At 44.9% G+C, this 15,400-nt stretch overlaps 1 protein-coding gene across 3 annotated transcripts in view; it reads left to right on the forward strand.

The window, feature by feature from the left end:
* The first annotated feature begins 898 nt into the window (after positions 1 to 898).
* The window catches only part of LRRC8D (leucine rich repeat containing 8 VRAC subunit D), a 300,848-nt gene continuing 286,346 nt past the window's right edge, over positions 899 to 15,400 (forward strand). Inside the window, exon 1 of one of the 3 annotated variants that reach the window (XM_078646109.1) lies at positions 899 to 1,099. The gene's annotated coding sequence lies outside the window, so the exon portion shown is untranslated. The remainder of the gene's footprint in view (positions 1,100 to 15,400) is intronic. The other 2 variants (XM_078646094.1, XM_078646100.1) reach the window with 2 other exon arrangements.

Here is a 15,400-nt window from a genome sequence, read left to right on the forward strand (position 1 = left end):
GCCTCACTCTAAATCTGACGGCTGGAGATCCAGGGCAGTGAACAGGTAAACAGATGCTTTTTTAAATTAATTTATTAATTAATTTTTATTTTTGTGATTTTATATACATACAGCAAAACAATTGTTATATGGGTTTCCCCGTCCCTGATAATACAAGGTATGAAAGCAAAAAAGTACATTTTCGGCAGGGTCCCCTTGTGCTGGCTATAGATTGAGGGTTGGTTCGTCTGCGTGAGCTAAACTCTAATCCAGGCTCTAAGAGTCTCCTTGAATCAAAAATAAGGAATATTCTTTTCTGTAATGGCTGATCCACTGTACTATTATCATGTCTAAAAAGTTCGCTATGGATGCTCTTTGTAGGCACAGCGCGAATGGGGGGGGGGGAGGAGAGGGTCTATAATAAACTCACGAAGAGTGTATCAAATTTAGGCGCAGCGGGTGGACGACATTGGCAATGGGCATCAAGTGCGGGAGTGAGGTGCCAAGCCACTGCGTAAGTGTTGGCAGGCCGGAAGTATATGGGGTTACGTTTATAGGTGAAGCGCACGCCATGGGAATTCGGAGCTGAACTAGTCTGCACGCTGTGCAAAGGTGAGCCGCAAGGCGTGAGTGCGAGAGGTTCAAATAAGGAGTTCGTGCGCGCAGGGAGTGAGGTAGTAAAGAGCGGGGAATGCAGGTGTGTAGGGCACGGTGCACGGATGAAATGCAGAGAGCGAAAAACGAGTGGGCGTGGATACAATGTGCCATTGGTTACGCGGCCGGATTGCGGGGAGCGGTGCACATCTGCTCGACGCACAGGTCAGGTGCAGCGAGCCCCCGCGCGCGCAGAGGTGAAGCCCAGCCAGCAGCGCGCTGTTTTCCCAGAGCACCTTTAGCGGCTGCCCGGCCCTCTTACAGCATCACTCTTTGGCGCCGCCTCCTTCTCGCAGGCTGGGGCCGCCGCCGCCGGTGACTCTGTTTACAAGCAGCGCCCGTTCCTGAGCCGTGCGGTGCCCGGGCGGGGAGGCTGCGGCAGACCTCTCACTGCGGCGCCTGCGGGCCCAGGGCGGCCTCCATCATTGAGGGGAGCCCAGGAGCGGGGCGCCGGGGAGCTGTACAGGTATGTCTGCCGGTGCCACCCCCACACTCCTCCCTGGCCACAACCCACCCCTGGGACAGCTGGGCATGGTATGCATTAGCTGGAGGGCACGCTGTGCCCAGGGTGCTATAAAGCTTCTCTATTCCTTCCTACACCACTGCGGACTGGCTGCTTGGTGCCAGCGCCCCCGTCTTCCTGGGTTTTACTGCCTAATAATTCATGTGCACGGGGGACAACCATTGCATGTTGCTGTAGTCTGTAATCGGAGGGAGGAGAGAGGGTAAAATTACCGCGTAGTTAAGGTGTGTCTTCTCTAAAGTGCGAAGTTCTTGCACTCTTGGCTGGATCTATCCCACTTACGAGTCCTTGGACGCCTGCCAGCCTTTGGCAAAGCACATTGTGCGTTGTTGCTTTATTGCATGGGCTGCCTGGGCATGGGAGACAGACAGCATTCCTCCATTGGTCCGTTTGTGGTATACTGGGACCTTTTGTCATGCATTGATACTGCCTTCGCAGCATTGCGCCTTACTGACGCAGCAGTAACTCTGAGCACGTGTCATGTCTGTAGGAATGTGCATTCACAAACGACTTGGTCAAATGAAATTGTTTTTATTGTGTACATTTGGCAATGACAGGTTGTCCTAGAGCAGTTGTCAGCAGCCTGCTCAGTCCTGTGTTTTCTCTGTGCATTTTGGTTCGTATAGTTTTAGATCTCATCTCACATTATATTTGGAGGTTTACATTACGTCACTTTAAAGTAGCCGAGAAGGCCCCAGGTTACGGCCCAGTGACCCAGAACAGCGCACTCCTCTATGCCAGGATGCCTGCTGTGTATGCCTCATAGCCATAGGTGCAGAGTAGCTCCCTACATATCTCTCAACTTTAGGTGTGCCCCTGGTTTTATTCGTGCGCCTCCCATTGGAGAATGCAGAAATAGTTCTTTAGTGCTGGACTAGGGGCTGGGTGTGGCATAATGTTGTATCTCTAATTTAGAATTGTACTTGGATCTCTCTCTCTCTCTCCAAAGCTTCTTTTGTCCACTGGCACCCTCGGATATTCCCTTTCATTTTTGTGCCCACTTGTCACTTAAGCTGTGGCAGCTGAGCATTTGCTTTGGTCAACGCTCTCAAGGGTTCAGAGATGGTGGCCAAGTTAGGCACAAAGTAGCCACATTATGTAGCCATGCCTAGGAAGATCCTAACTTCTTTTGCTTTCTGGGGGTGGGGAGCATGTTCCTTATGGCTTACCCAAAAAAGTCAATAGAATTTTCAAAGAATGATCACTTGTCCTTCTATAGGGTAGGTCCTTGTTCTGTTTGTCCTTTTAATCTTCCCCACAGGTCTTGGTGTTGATCATCTATTATGATTGTTTTGTAAGGTAAAATGTATTATGCATAGTTAATTAAAACCAGTGCAAACATGTTACAAAAAGATCATAAAATATCACGATTTAAAACCGTTAAGAGAAAACTAAACATATAATTAACTAAAAGAGCAGTGTGGGTGTTGATGCGCTTTTTTACAAAGATTGGACAGTGGGTTCCTTTACTTCCTTCTGACCGTCTACTTGGTAACCTGTCCCTGCATTGATGGTCCCCGGTTTTGGTGGTTTTGGAATTCTTTGCTTGACCATCGCGAGGAATTTGACGTATCTGCAGTTCAATTTGGTGTTTTGAGGATTCAGGCAGGCGAGCACCGCTTGCCTTCTGGTGCTGATCCCTTTTTGCTTAAGCTGGTCCATCTATTATGATTGAATATATCAGAAGGTCTTTGCTAATGTTCAACACACCCTTCAGTCCTTAAAGTGTCTTCTGTATTGTATTCTGGAACACTTTGGCTGCCTCCAGTATTCCAAAGTTGAGGCGTTTACACCTTCTCAGACGTAAGTGGATGGAAAAAGTTGTAATGTACTTGCTGGCAGGGTCATGCATTGGCTGGTGGTATCCTGCATTCAAGTCCTACTTGGAGAACCATTGCACCCTATTGAGGTCCACATGTTGTTGTCCTTGGTGGGCATAAAATGTCTTTCACTTTGTATGGCCTTGTTAGTCAGCCTCATACAGATACACAGTTGGATGGCCTGCAGCTGTTTTAGCTTGGTGGTGGTGACCTGAGGAGACACCCATGGGGTAGGCCCTGACACCCATGGGGTAGGCCCTGACACCTATTCAATCATATCTATTTTTTCGAGTTCCGGTAGTTGTTTCTTTCCCAGCTGGCATAGTAGAAAAGGCCCCCTTCTTAGCCTTAGTCTGATTTCTTTGTCAAGGTGAAGCATGATAGGTGGGCGTTTTTCAACACCCAAGCTCTTGGAATAATTGCGGAAAGTCCTTGAGGATGTTGTCCACTTGGCACTATTCCAGTCTCTAGGTGAAGAACACTAAGCCCAGGTCCTTGATCATATAGAATCCTAGGTGCATACCACCTTCTTCTTCTGTGGTGACTTGGAAGCAGGCTTGAGTTTCAACATCCCCATATTGAATGGCTACATCAATGCCTACGGCAGTGGTAAAGGCTCCTGCCACAAGCTTATAGATCCTCGTGCTGTTGCGGTTAACTTGGGCTTCGGTTGAAGGGCTTGGTACTGTTCATTGTTCATAACACTGATTGATACACCAGTGTTGATTAATGCTGGTTACTGCATGTCTGCGATGGCTATCGCACAGATTGACGTTGCCTCCTGCTTAGTGCAAGCTATTAGAAAGATTTCCTCCTCGTCTTCCTCCAATGTGTGCAGTCTGTCAGGCATTGTGGGCTCTTCATCCCGATTCCTTCGTCATAGAGCTGGGGTGATGCCTTGACACGCTGGGAGTTTCTGCTCCTTTTGTCCTTCTTGCTGTATTCAGGTGAGGTGATTAGCCTTGCAACACTTCAAGCATGCTTTGCCTTGGTCAGGGAATTTATCGAGAGCGTGGACATCCAGCCTGCTGTTCCAGCATCAGGTCATTGTATTGTTTTGCATTCTAGCCATCTGATGTACTAGGGCTTGTATAGCATTGACTGATTCTATTTTTTAAACTTACCTCTGTAGTTTTACTTGGGTCTGTGGTTCCCCGTACTAAGTTGACGCAATTTCTTAGGCTCTGCTGTTCAGCAGTTCATGAGATCTTGCCAGTATTAGCATATCCTCTAGTCATGTTCCTGGTTGATGCATTATAAAGTGTCTCAGGACTAAACCACTGTACCACGACTTGATATGTGCTTTCATCTCTTTTGATTGGTCAACACTAGCATAGAACCATTGAATCATATTATCTTCCTTCTGTTAAGTCTCCCAGTATGGATTAAGCTCTAGGTCGAAGTCGGCATTCAACGCGGCTGTTGCAGCATCATAGTCTTGGTCAGCTCCTGTCGCAGGGAGCTTTCCAGTAGTTTGTATACCTATTCTCCAGTGAAGAGCAGTAGCAGAGAGATCTTCACTATGCCAACCATCTCTCTAGTGGCTTGCAAATAATTGCTCAGTCCGCCAGCCCATGTTTTCCAGTGATGGCAACAGTTGCCGGATCAACTTACTCCATAAAGAGTAGCAGTGTACTCATGGGCGCATGTGTGGTCACCCTCTGCTTTTGGGCCATCTGGGAAGATTTCTGTTATTTGGTCATTATGTGTCTTAGGCCATGCTTGACGGTCCTGAGCATTGTGATTGGGTCTGTTGAGTTATCCTTATCTGTTTGTTCGTACCTGCTGAAATAGCAATACCCATTGGAGTCATGGAGCCGCGTTTTCCTGTCACTTGGTTTCCTTCTTAGCATGTGTTGCAAACTCCATTTATAGGTTTGTTTTGCCCAGTATGAATACAGAGCCCTTCCCGACTCCAAGAACTGTGCCTCTGGGATTGGGTTTACAATCAATAGGTGTTTGACTATTCCCCATTTGTTGGTGCCTTCCCTGAGCCCACCAAATCAAAAGTAGATTAAGAGAAGGCAGAAATAGTCAACAATTGTCTTATGTATTGGAGCAATTGTGAAGGCAGTAACATAATAACAATCATTAGAAAGTACGAAAATTACAATTCTTTTTTTTCAAAGAAAAATAATTTTTCCAACCTTTTAATTGGTTCAGTATTTTGAAGAAAAAGTTCAAAGTAACAGCCAACACGTCCATACCCCCCTCCCCCTCTCCCCACCTGTTTGGCTTGGAGTCCTGGAGCTTCTTCGGGGTTGTACAATAATTCCAAATACATAATATTGGATACAAGTGGGTAACGGAGAGTGAGAAATATAAAAAAAGAGGGGAGAAAAAAAAAATCGCCATTACCTATTCGTCATATACACGTTTATCCAATTCATTCAATAAAAACTTTATTTCGGTTATTTTGCAAACCATAAAAGTACATATACAATATAAAATTCTTATCACACAAAAAGATGTAAACACATATCGTGTAAGGTGCCAAAAGTGAAAAAATATGCTTTCTTCCACAGATTAAGGTCAAAGCAGAGAATGAAAATATAAATAATACAAAATTCACAGTGAGTCATTACTGGTCCAGACAATTTCTCAGTTTAACAGTTAGTTTGAAAAATTCCTTGATTTGGAGGATACTGTCACTATGCAAAAGTTGTAAATACATTTGTACCGGTCTGATTTGTGTAAAATTAAGTTTTTTTAAAAAGTGTTACCAGGTAGCGCTTGCGTGGGAATTCATAAAACTTACATAAAAATATAAAATGCAGCATATCCTGCGGAGACTTTTAGTCGCAGCCGCAGGGTGCTGCCAATTTATTAAAAATGTCTGTTTTTGGTCTGATCAGCAGATGATGGAAGAGGTTTAACCTGAACCTCGTTAGGAGAAATTTTTCATGGGAGGTCAATGAGCCAGCCAGGTACGGTTCTATGGTTTCACAGGTTTTCAGCATGGCAAATTTCCTCACGCTTTGTTTCTGAAGCTCCACATCCTCCCTCTGGATCCTCCTATCCAGAAGGAAGGCCCGTTTAATGAGCTCCTGATCCCCTTTTACAATTTGGCTTGGGTATTCAAACAGTTCTAGACGACCAAACCTAGCAAAGTTGGATTTCAGATATTTTAACCAAGGGGTACACATAGCCTTATCCTGACTCAAAAAGTCCCTCACAATCAAATGGGTTAGTGGTATATCCTGGTTCAACCACAGTTTTAGCCAACAAGTCAAGGGACATAGAGAAAACAAGTCACTTAGATATTGCATCCCTAACTCTTCATGTACAGCAAGATTGGGGGTGCCACTGCCTACTGGGACACACAGGAGACGCTTCAGAAAGGAGTTTTCAGCAATCTGCAAGTGCTCACCACCAACATACCCCAACATTTCACTCCCATAAATGGCAGTTGCCACTGACTTTGTATTATACAATTTCAGCATTGCACAAATAGGTTTTTCCCCAATTTGGCAGCAAAATTAAAGATGAAAGCATTAACCCTCACAAGTTCTCCTTTCTTTTTTGCAAGGTGAGGGGCCCAGTTAAGTTTGGTATCAAAAAGAACCCCAAGGTAAGAGAACGTTTTTGTTAAAGGGATTACAGTTTCATCAATTTTAAAGGTGAAAGTCCTTCTTGGTTGCTGGCCTACTTGCATGACAAATGATTTTGAATTGTTAACCAAAAGATCTCTATCTGTCATGAACAATTTAAAAGCATTTAGGAGAGATTGGAGTCCCTTCTCAGTTCTCGAAATTAAAACCGCATCATCTGCGTACAGGAGTATAGGAATTCCCCGCCTACCGACTCTCGGGCAGTCTGCCGGGACATTCTGAAGCACGTTATCTAACTCATTAATATAAAAATTAAAAAGGAAGGGGGCCAAGATACATCCTTGGCGAACACCCTTTCTAATGTTAAAATTATTCGTTACACTCAGATCTTGGGAGTATCTCACGTTATCTCTGGTTTTGTTATGCAGATCAGCCAAAAAAACAACCAAACCACTATCTACCCCCTTCACCCTCATGGACTGCTACAGCTTTCCCCTGTTAACACAGTCGAAAGCTGAGGACAAATCCATGAAGGCGAGATGGATGGTGCCCCTTTGCACTACAGTGTACTTGCTTAATATTAAAAAGAGATTCAGGCACTGAGTTATTGTAGAGCGACCACTACAGAATACATACTGGGAAATGGACATAATGTTTTTTTCCTCTGCCCATTCAGATAGTCTCTGCAGTACCATTCTTCCTACAATTTTAACCATAGAGTCTATTAATGAAATGGGTCTGTAACAATGTGGGCTACCTTTGTCCCCCTTCTTGAAAACCGGGACAATTGTGGAGACACCCCATGATTGCGGACAACCATCTTTCACAGCAGCATTAAAAACAGACTCTAATATGGGTACACGTTTATCCAATGTTTCCAAGTGGGCACTGCAATTCTGTGCCGGGCGGGTGAAGGTAAAACATGCTCAGTGAGGTTTGAGCACAGGTGATCAAAATCAAATAACTCTATTACTTGGAGAATACTTGTGATGAGGTGGTCGTGAAATTCCACAAGTGGAAAGCCCAGAACGACCTAGAGATAATGCAGAAGGCATCTGTAATGTGCGGCTTAGACAGGCACACATAGCAAAAGGTACATGCGGCCTTGACTTATATAGAGAAAGGATCGCTCTATTAGGGGAGGCAGAATAGCCATATAACAGTTTTAAGAGGGATTTGCTCAAAGGAACAGACAAACGCTCTTTCCCCTAGCTCAGTGTGAAGTTGTGAAAATCAATGATAAATGGTTGTTGTTTATGTCAGATAGGACCGTGTGTCTTGGAAAAGTAATAACATTTGAAAGAAAGAACCAAGGACAGACGTGAGAAAGGATATCTAAGACAGAAATGTGTTGTGAGTTGTGTAGTTCTTACCTAGGGCTTAAGAAATTACATGGCAGGTATGAAGTTAGTTGCCTTCGGGGAAAAAATTAGAGCTATGCCTTGTCAATAGAGTGTGAGTGCAGAGCACGTATCGTTCTTAACAAGGTGCCACACAATGCTATAAAAGAAATACGCGGAGTCACTAAATAATATAGTACAAAAATGACTCCACTTCATGTAGCGGCACTGTGAATTATTAGACGTACCTGTTAATCCTGTTACTATCTTCTCAATTGCTTTAATATACAAGAACATTATTGACTATTTCTGCATTCTCTCATAGTCTAGGTAAGTTGTTGCAATTATTATCCTGCTTTCCCTTCCTCTTAGTTAATATCTCTTTTTTTGTTTCTTTTATTTTGTCTATCTTCTTGAATTCCACTCATCTCGTTTGGGTGAATGCTCGTGTTTCTATTCCCTCAGTTCCGTCCTTCTCCTGTGCTTTAATGTGGTGCACATAGTGTGATTTCTGCTGTCCACTGCTTGTCGAATGTTTTTTTTTTCCTTTCTTGTGGTCATGACCTCTGGTAACACTACAGGAGTGCACCAGCTCATCGACACTTGATGGCACTGGTCCACACAGCTTCTGCTGTTGCCAGAGTTCTTCGCTCTAACAAAGCGGAGATTGGCGGTAATGCAATGCACTCTGGTTTAAGGTGAGACAGGCCATGTCTTCGGAAGTGATGGGTTGCACCAGTGAAGTGAGCATGCAGACACTTGCAATGTCAATTTGGCTGGTGGTCTAGCTGACTTTGGGCATTGTTCGTGGCTGCAGGGTCATATCTAATTTAAAAGACTGCAAGGATCATCACCATCATCGTCATCATTGTAAAGTCTCAAGGAGGGGACCAGGTTATGACGCCTCAAACAGTACTCCACGTTTATTAGTTGCTTTGTGGGAGTGACCCCAAGCAACCACACTCCCTTTATTTATGTCTTCAGTGGTGCATCCCTAGGTCATGGGTGCTGGATGGCTCTCTAGGGTCATCACCAGAATGCAGATGGAATAAAACTGGGCCAGCCTCATTCTTATAATGGGTTTCTCTCAAAAGCAAGTACTGATCTGTTGTTTACATTATAACTGTCCCACTTCTGAAAACAAATGAAGTTTTCACTTAAAAAAAATCCTTTTTTCTGAACCCCTTTGCGTTATTTTGTGTTTAAGAGCCTTATATTAGGAATTGGAAAATGAGATTTGCGGTTTTGGTTCACTGCTGCCCCTTCCAGTCTCCAAAGACAAGCCTATTTAAGTCTATCCTGGGAGTACCGCTGTAGCAAGACCTTTTGTGATCAAGAGAGAAAGAGCTTTTAGAAGCACTACTGACAGGACATGGCTCCAACCATACGTAGAGGTGACCGACTCAGTGAAAGCTCAGGCCAGATGCCTGGCTCTGCCGGTGGTCCTTTATTATTATTATTATTATTATTATTATTATTATTATTTGTAAAACTTTTTATTAGCATTTTAGCCAAAACAAAAGCCAGGTCTGGTACAAAACATACACCAGTCGTCGTCATCACTGTACGATTCCATTCTGAACATTGTACATCAGAGAGCCATATCCCGTTAACCATATTACAGTAAAAGCCAAGGGGGCATGGGGCCAGTAGAATCCCCCCTTTAGGTCTCAGTGTGGTATTGCCTCGAACAAGTATGACTCATTGTCTTTAGCTGAAGGCCTAGATGGGCATGGTTCAATGGTCTTTCCAGTCCTTCCAAATTTTGAAATACTTGCAGGGGCACCACTTAGCCTGATATACCGGACGCTCTAGGCCCATACAGAAATCCATGCCCTTTGCTCCACCCCTCGCAGGACGTGGCCCCTATATTCTTCCAATCCTTAGCAATGTCTTGCTGGACCACTAGCTGTCCCAACTAAAGCAGTACCCTCTGATATCTGTTGGACTCCACCTCATCTGCAATATGTAGTAGGACCAGTTTTGACTCCCTGGGCACCCTCCAGCCCAGCACCATCCTCAGAGTCCCCAGCTCTCCTTCCCAGAAATGTGATGGGAGGATAGCTCCTGGAAGAGTGTAGTAAGTCCACATTAGCAGCGCTGACAACTCCCCGAGCCTACCAGCCCAATTATGAGTTGCCATGTCCTTGTACGATACATGTGGTGCAGTGTTTTGGGTTCAATAAGATGGAAGTGAATGGCCACCACTGCATATCTCTAGGCTGACCCTGCTTCCCGCCAATCATCATCTTTAAGTTGGCACAGGTCCCTGGACCATGCCTCCCTCACTGTCGCCATAGGATCTGGTTGTTGGCATAAGTGTTTGATATGGTACCAACAGCTTGTGTGTTTAGTGTCAGTGAGAAGAATGTTTGCCTCCAGGAGTGAATAAGTTGGGATTTCAGCGTCTTCGGACAAATAGGGGTTGAGGGCGTGTTGAAGATGGAGATAGTGAAAAAACTGGGAGCGGTGCATTTGGTATTCCACCTGCAGCTCTGAGAAAGCCTTTGGGGAGCCATTTGTGAGAATGTTTCCCAACTTCTTAATGCCAAGGGCATCCCGCCTGGCAACACCGTAAAGTACTGACACCTGGAGAAGACTAGTCCTCCTCCATAATGGGGTATTCAATGTCAGCCCATCCTGTGGCTTTCGTGGCCTCTTTTCATATAGTCAGTACCACCCTCGTGGAGGGGAGTGTAGTGTGTGGCAAAGCACCACCATATAGCAAGTGTCCGAGTTGTTGCAACCCAGGACCCAGATCACCGCTGCTTATGCCGGATCATCCGTCGCCTCGAACCACCGGTCAATAAGTATCAGTAGGTGTGCTCCTCTGTAGTATTTCAGCAGATCCGGATTGGTGATGCACCTTTTAAAGGTGGGCCTACAGCATTTTGCGAGGGCACAGCGGGAGCATCTCTCTAATCACAGGAACTCAGGTAAGGATGCACAAGGAGTCCACCGAACCACAGTTTTCTTTTAAGTTTCTTTCCACCATTTGTTAGTAGGCCTTACAAAAGTCCCCATCTTGCAGGCACCAGTGACTTGGGCGCCATCCTGCTGTGGGCTGCGGAGGACCCACAGCGAGGTCTATCTGTATGTGCAAGAGACCTGATAGGCCTCGTCCATAGATTCATGCATTGAGTACCCTTTGACTCTCATTTTTAAGAACTAGTAAGAAATAATCGAAACGGGAGAAAGTCTTGTGTGCGTTGGTAAGGAAGATATAGCAACCTATACCCTCTTTTCTAACATACGTGGCTAAATGGCTTGATTGCAGTGATGGCTGGTGCCTTTGGGCACGGCTCCTGGGATCTGCAGCCATCTAATACTTTTCTCCAGTATTTCAAAGAGTCTTGGTCAATGCATCAGTCCCTGGCTGCCTGCTTTAAAGTCCAATTAAGGGGCAGACAGGCAGGCACTGGTAGGCCGATCCTGTGTTTGTGCGCACGTCCCGGGTGATGATTTCCTTCCTGACCCGACCTTGCTGGCTGAATGAAGCCCAGCGTGATAGAGTGCCACGTCACTAGTTCTTTTATTGCTCAGCAGATTGTACTCCCCCACAGTGCAGTGGGTGTTAGAAGAAAGACTGCCTGGATGATACTGCCGCGTGCCTCTCACCAAAAACAGCTGCACCATCAACGGAAGCATGTGAGCGTCTTCGATGCAGCTTTCTGCTATATTTTAGTGCAGCCTGCTGCAAAGCCCTCAATACTTTGCTGTAGGTACACAAAAGACTCGGTGCTAGGTAAAGCGTGCAGAATTTTGGCAGAGCCAAAGGGCTGTAATGCCACTGTAAATGTTTACTTTATACATCCTCTAGTACATATTGTCTGATTAGTTATTTTTACAGGTGCTGTTTAAACCACAAATCGGGCAGATCGGCAGCTGCAGGAATTCCAAGCAATTGCCTGCTTTTAGATCTACCCTCTTCCCTTCTATTGTGCAGATGGAAAACAGTTTGATGTGTACAAAAGTCCGTATTTCGAACATTTCATACTTATTGAATACGAGCCCTTTGGTGGCCTCTCCATTTTAGGAAAACTGGATTTGCTCGATTAAGGTAACACGCGTCTATAGTTTCTGACCCACCACTTTAACATTTCAACAGCTGCCAGCACTTGATTGCTGTATCCAGTGACGCAAATAGCAATTTTCTCAACTGCCAGTGAATGCTATGACCACTGATGAGGTTTCCAAAATATTTTATATTGGGGTTCACTGAGAAACACCCTGCAAAAAAACCCATGAAAACCCAGACAACTCAGAACAGTTAGAGGAGGCCAACCCAGAAGCAATGGAGAGGAGGAAAGAGGAGTGCCTCACGCAGACCTTGGTTAAACGCTGTCCTTCCCATGAGGCTTCTTCATTTGTCACGCCACCCTTGTGACAGCGACACCTCTCGACGGGATTGTGGCGCAGAGCTGGGAAGCACAGTGGTGTTTGATGCTGATCATGAAGCTAATACATGTTGACAAACCATTGTCCATTGATGAGGTGCTTAACCTCTCATCCCCATGCTTGTCCATTTTGTGACTATAAGCGTTATTGTTTCAGGCTTCAAATAAGATAGTTGGAGTAACGATTACACCGCTACAAAATCACAAAAGAAAAATGCCTGTATTCCAGTTGCACGCTTTAATATGTTTATTTTTTTATAACTGTGTAACCATCAGAGTGCAAAAAGTATGTTACACTGACTGAATAGAGAGATCCTTTACATCTACAGCATATAAGTACAGCTTCACTTGGTTCTCTTTTCGAACTTGGCATTTTTAAATGGAAACAACAAAAATTTCATTTTGCTACTCCACTCCAACTACCCCAATCTACCACACTCTTCTCCAAATCTACCCAACTCTACCCCCTCCACACACCCCAAAATAACCCACTGCAACCTGCCCCTCTTTACTCTGATCCACCCCTACCCAACCCACTCCACCCCTACCCACCCCCCTAACTTTTAGCCATACTAAAAAGCAGCCACGTTAGTGTACAACATGGCTAAAACACATTGCGAAACCCAGTAGCTCTCGTATATGCAGGCGAGTCCTGTTGAATTTGCCAATGCTTGTTTTATTCCTGCATTGCTTTTTGAACTAAAATGGGCTTACTTTAACCCCTTCGCTGCGGCGGCAATTCCGCCGCAGCGCTAGGGGGGAGGGGGCGCCGAGCGGCGCTCGCATGCTCGTGACTTTCGGCTGTAAACTGGCCGTAGCATAAGCTCCCATAGAGAAATGGGAGTTTGTGTGAATCTCTGCACTGTGTGGCAGGCACCTTGATGAGGCCTGCCGCACGGTGCAGGGATTCACATGGGGCCACCATAGGTTCTCCCTCTGCCCCCAGCTGGAGGCCACAGTGTGAAGGGGTCCTGATAGGGGTCCCCAATATCGCTTTCTGACAGGCTTTCCCTGTCAGAAAGCCCGACCTTGAAAGCCTGTCGGAAACCGACATCGTAATCCCAACGGCGGAAACGCCATCCATTGGGATTAGTTGCCGGTCTCCTACTCGCCGACGGGCTCCTTGAGCTCATCGGAATCCAGCCGAAATGACTGGATGGTTTCAATTTCGATCGCCTGCATTGTTATGGGGCGTTTGAAAATTGAAACCACGATGGCGCTTGGAAAGCCTCTGAACTGCGGTCGGAGGCTTTCCGACCCTCATCATAATTGGGCCCTAAGTCTCTTGGGTCATTGAATTCATGACCCCAGGACCACTTACCAGAACTTTGAGGTTCAGCAGTATGCTCTTCAGCTGGAGTGCATAAACCCCTTGTGTTTGGTACTAAGGCTCAGTAGAGTGTCCTGACAAATGTGAAAAAAGACCCAGATGTGTTTAAGGTTGTTTTAAAAAAACAAATGCTTTATTTAAAATAGTTTGTGACAATAAGTATTATTAAACATTGCAATACGTGTATAACACACATTTGGTTATAATTATTGGCAACTTTTTGACAAAGTCAATAGTGCCCAGGGGAAGAATGAATGCACCCTGCCATCCCAAAGAGATCCTTCATCAGGCAAACCGTGACCGACATCCGAATACCCAAGGTAACCTGGTGTAGCAATGAAACACGAATCTAAGGAATTGGTGAACACTGTGAAAATTTTAAAAAGTGTCACAATTGCGAATATAGAACATGAAAACATAGTAACAGTCATGCCTAAAAAGCAGCAGATTCCAATGAGTCACTCTGGCATGCAAACCTCTACTAGAATAAAGTGCCTTTGGAAAAATCCCTCTACTCTTGTCAGCTGATGCAGGCATTAACAGTAGTTGATTACCAACCCTTAAATTATAATCTTAAATTGATTGTTCATAATGACTGTAGGGCAACTAGTAGAAAGCTGCCAATGCCCTGCAGCAGGAAAGCGGTAAATGTGCAGTAACAAATCACACTGTCAATAACAAGCTTTAGTTATCCATAATGTTTGTATTACTTACCATATAATATGGGCCCATTGTAAATATCAGTTTAAAGGATACTGGAAATGCTGTCTTCTGAGGGGCTCGGAAAAGTAAAATGAATTGCTCAGCATAGCCTGTCCTAGGCCTTCTGAGGCCCCGGGCGAAAGGGAAGATGTGAGGCCCCTCTAATTGCATATTGCGTCGCAAGAAGTGACATCACAGAAAGTGACTTCGCAGGACTTTTGAGCTTAGTTATTTGGCATCACTGAAGCAAACTAATGTGGATATCAGTAACATGGACAAAAAGTAGAGGGAATGGAAAACAGGTGAGCAAATATCCATGAGTGTAACACTTGCCGGCTCCTTGAATGATTGGTTGGACATGCCCCCAAATTCCCGCCAAGATCACTCCGCTCGGCTGCAGCACACAATCTGGTAGTCCCTGAATTTAAAAAGTCTCATTGTGGTGTACGAAACTTTGTAGGCAGAACATCACGACTTGGAACTCCCTTCCACTTTCACCTGAACGGATAACAAATCTGTTAGCATTCAGAAAAGCCTTAACGCTTGGATTTTCAATCAGTACCTTCCTTTCTTCACTGCTTACCAATTTAGATGGTTACCTGTTTGCTCCGAGTCCAGCGCCTAGACACCTCAGGGTATTAGTACGCTCTATAAGTCTCATTTTCATATTATTTCATTTCATTTAGTCTGTTTAGTGAATCACCATTTCAAGGGCTGGCCTCACATTTGTCTAAATGACTGGGATCACACACTTTCAGGGACACAATCTTCCCTGTTCACAGAAGAGTGACAGAACTGAAGTGGATGTACACACTTCAACAACTTGGCCCATTTAGTAATGTGCATTTATTTATTTTTTCTACCTGTCGAGAAACCTCTTCCATTCCCTGCATCTTAAGTGTAATAATTTTTGATGATTCTTTGAGTCACAACGTGGATTTTTGAACTGGTATTGCCTGTTTAGCGCTCTGAAGCGCCACATATTTGTGTAAAACCCATGTGATTTGGACCCAGCATCCCTTATCTCTGAATGTCGTCTAGACCGTAATTTGGCTGCCTTTTTTTTTCAGCCTACTCACACATTTTTTTTTAACGATTGCGGAC

The sequence above is a fragment of the Lissotriton helveticus genome, chromosome 1_1 (assembly GCF_964261635.1).
Source record: "Lissotriton helveticus chromosome 1_1, aLisHel1.1, whole genome shotgun sequence".
In the NCBI taxonomy this organism is placed as follows: Eukaryota; Metazoa; Chordata; class Amphibia; order Caudata; family Salamandridae; genus Lissotriton; species Lissotriton helveticus.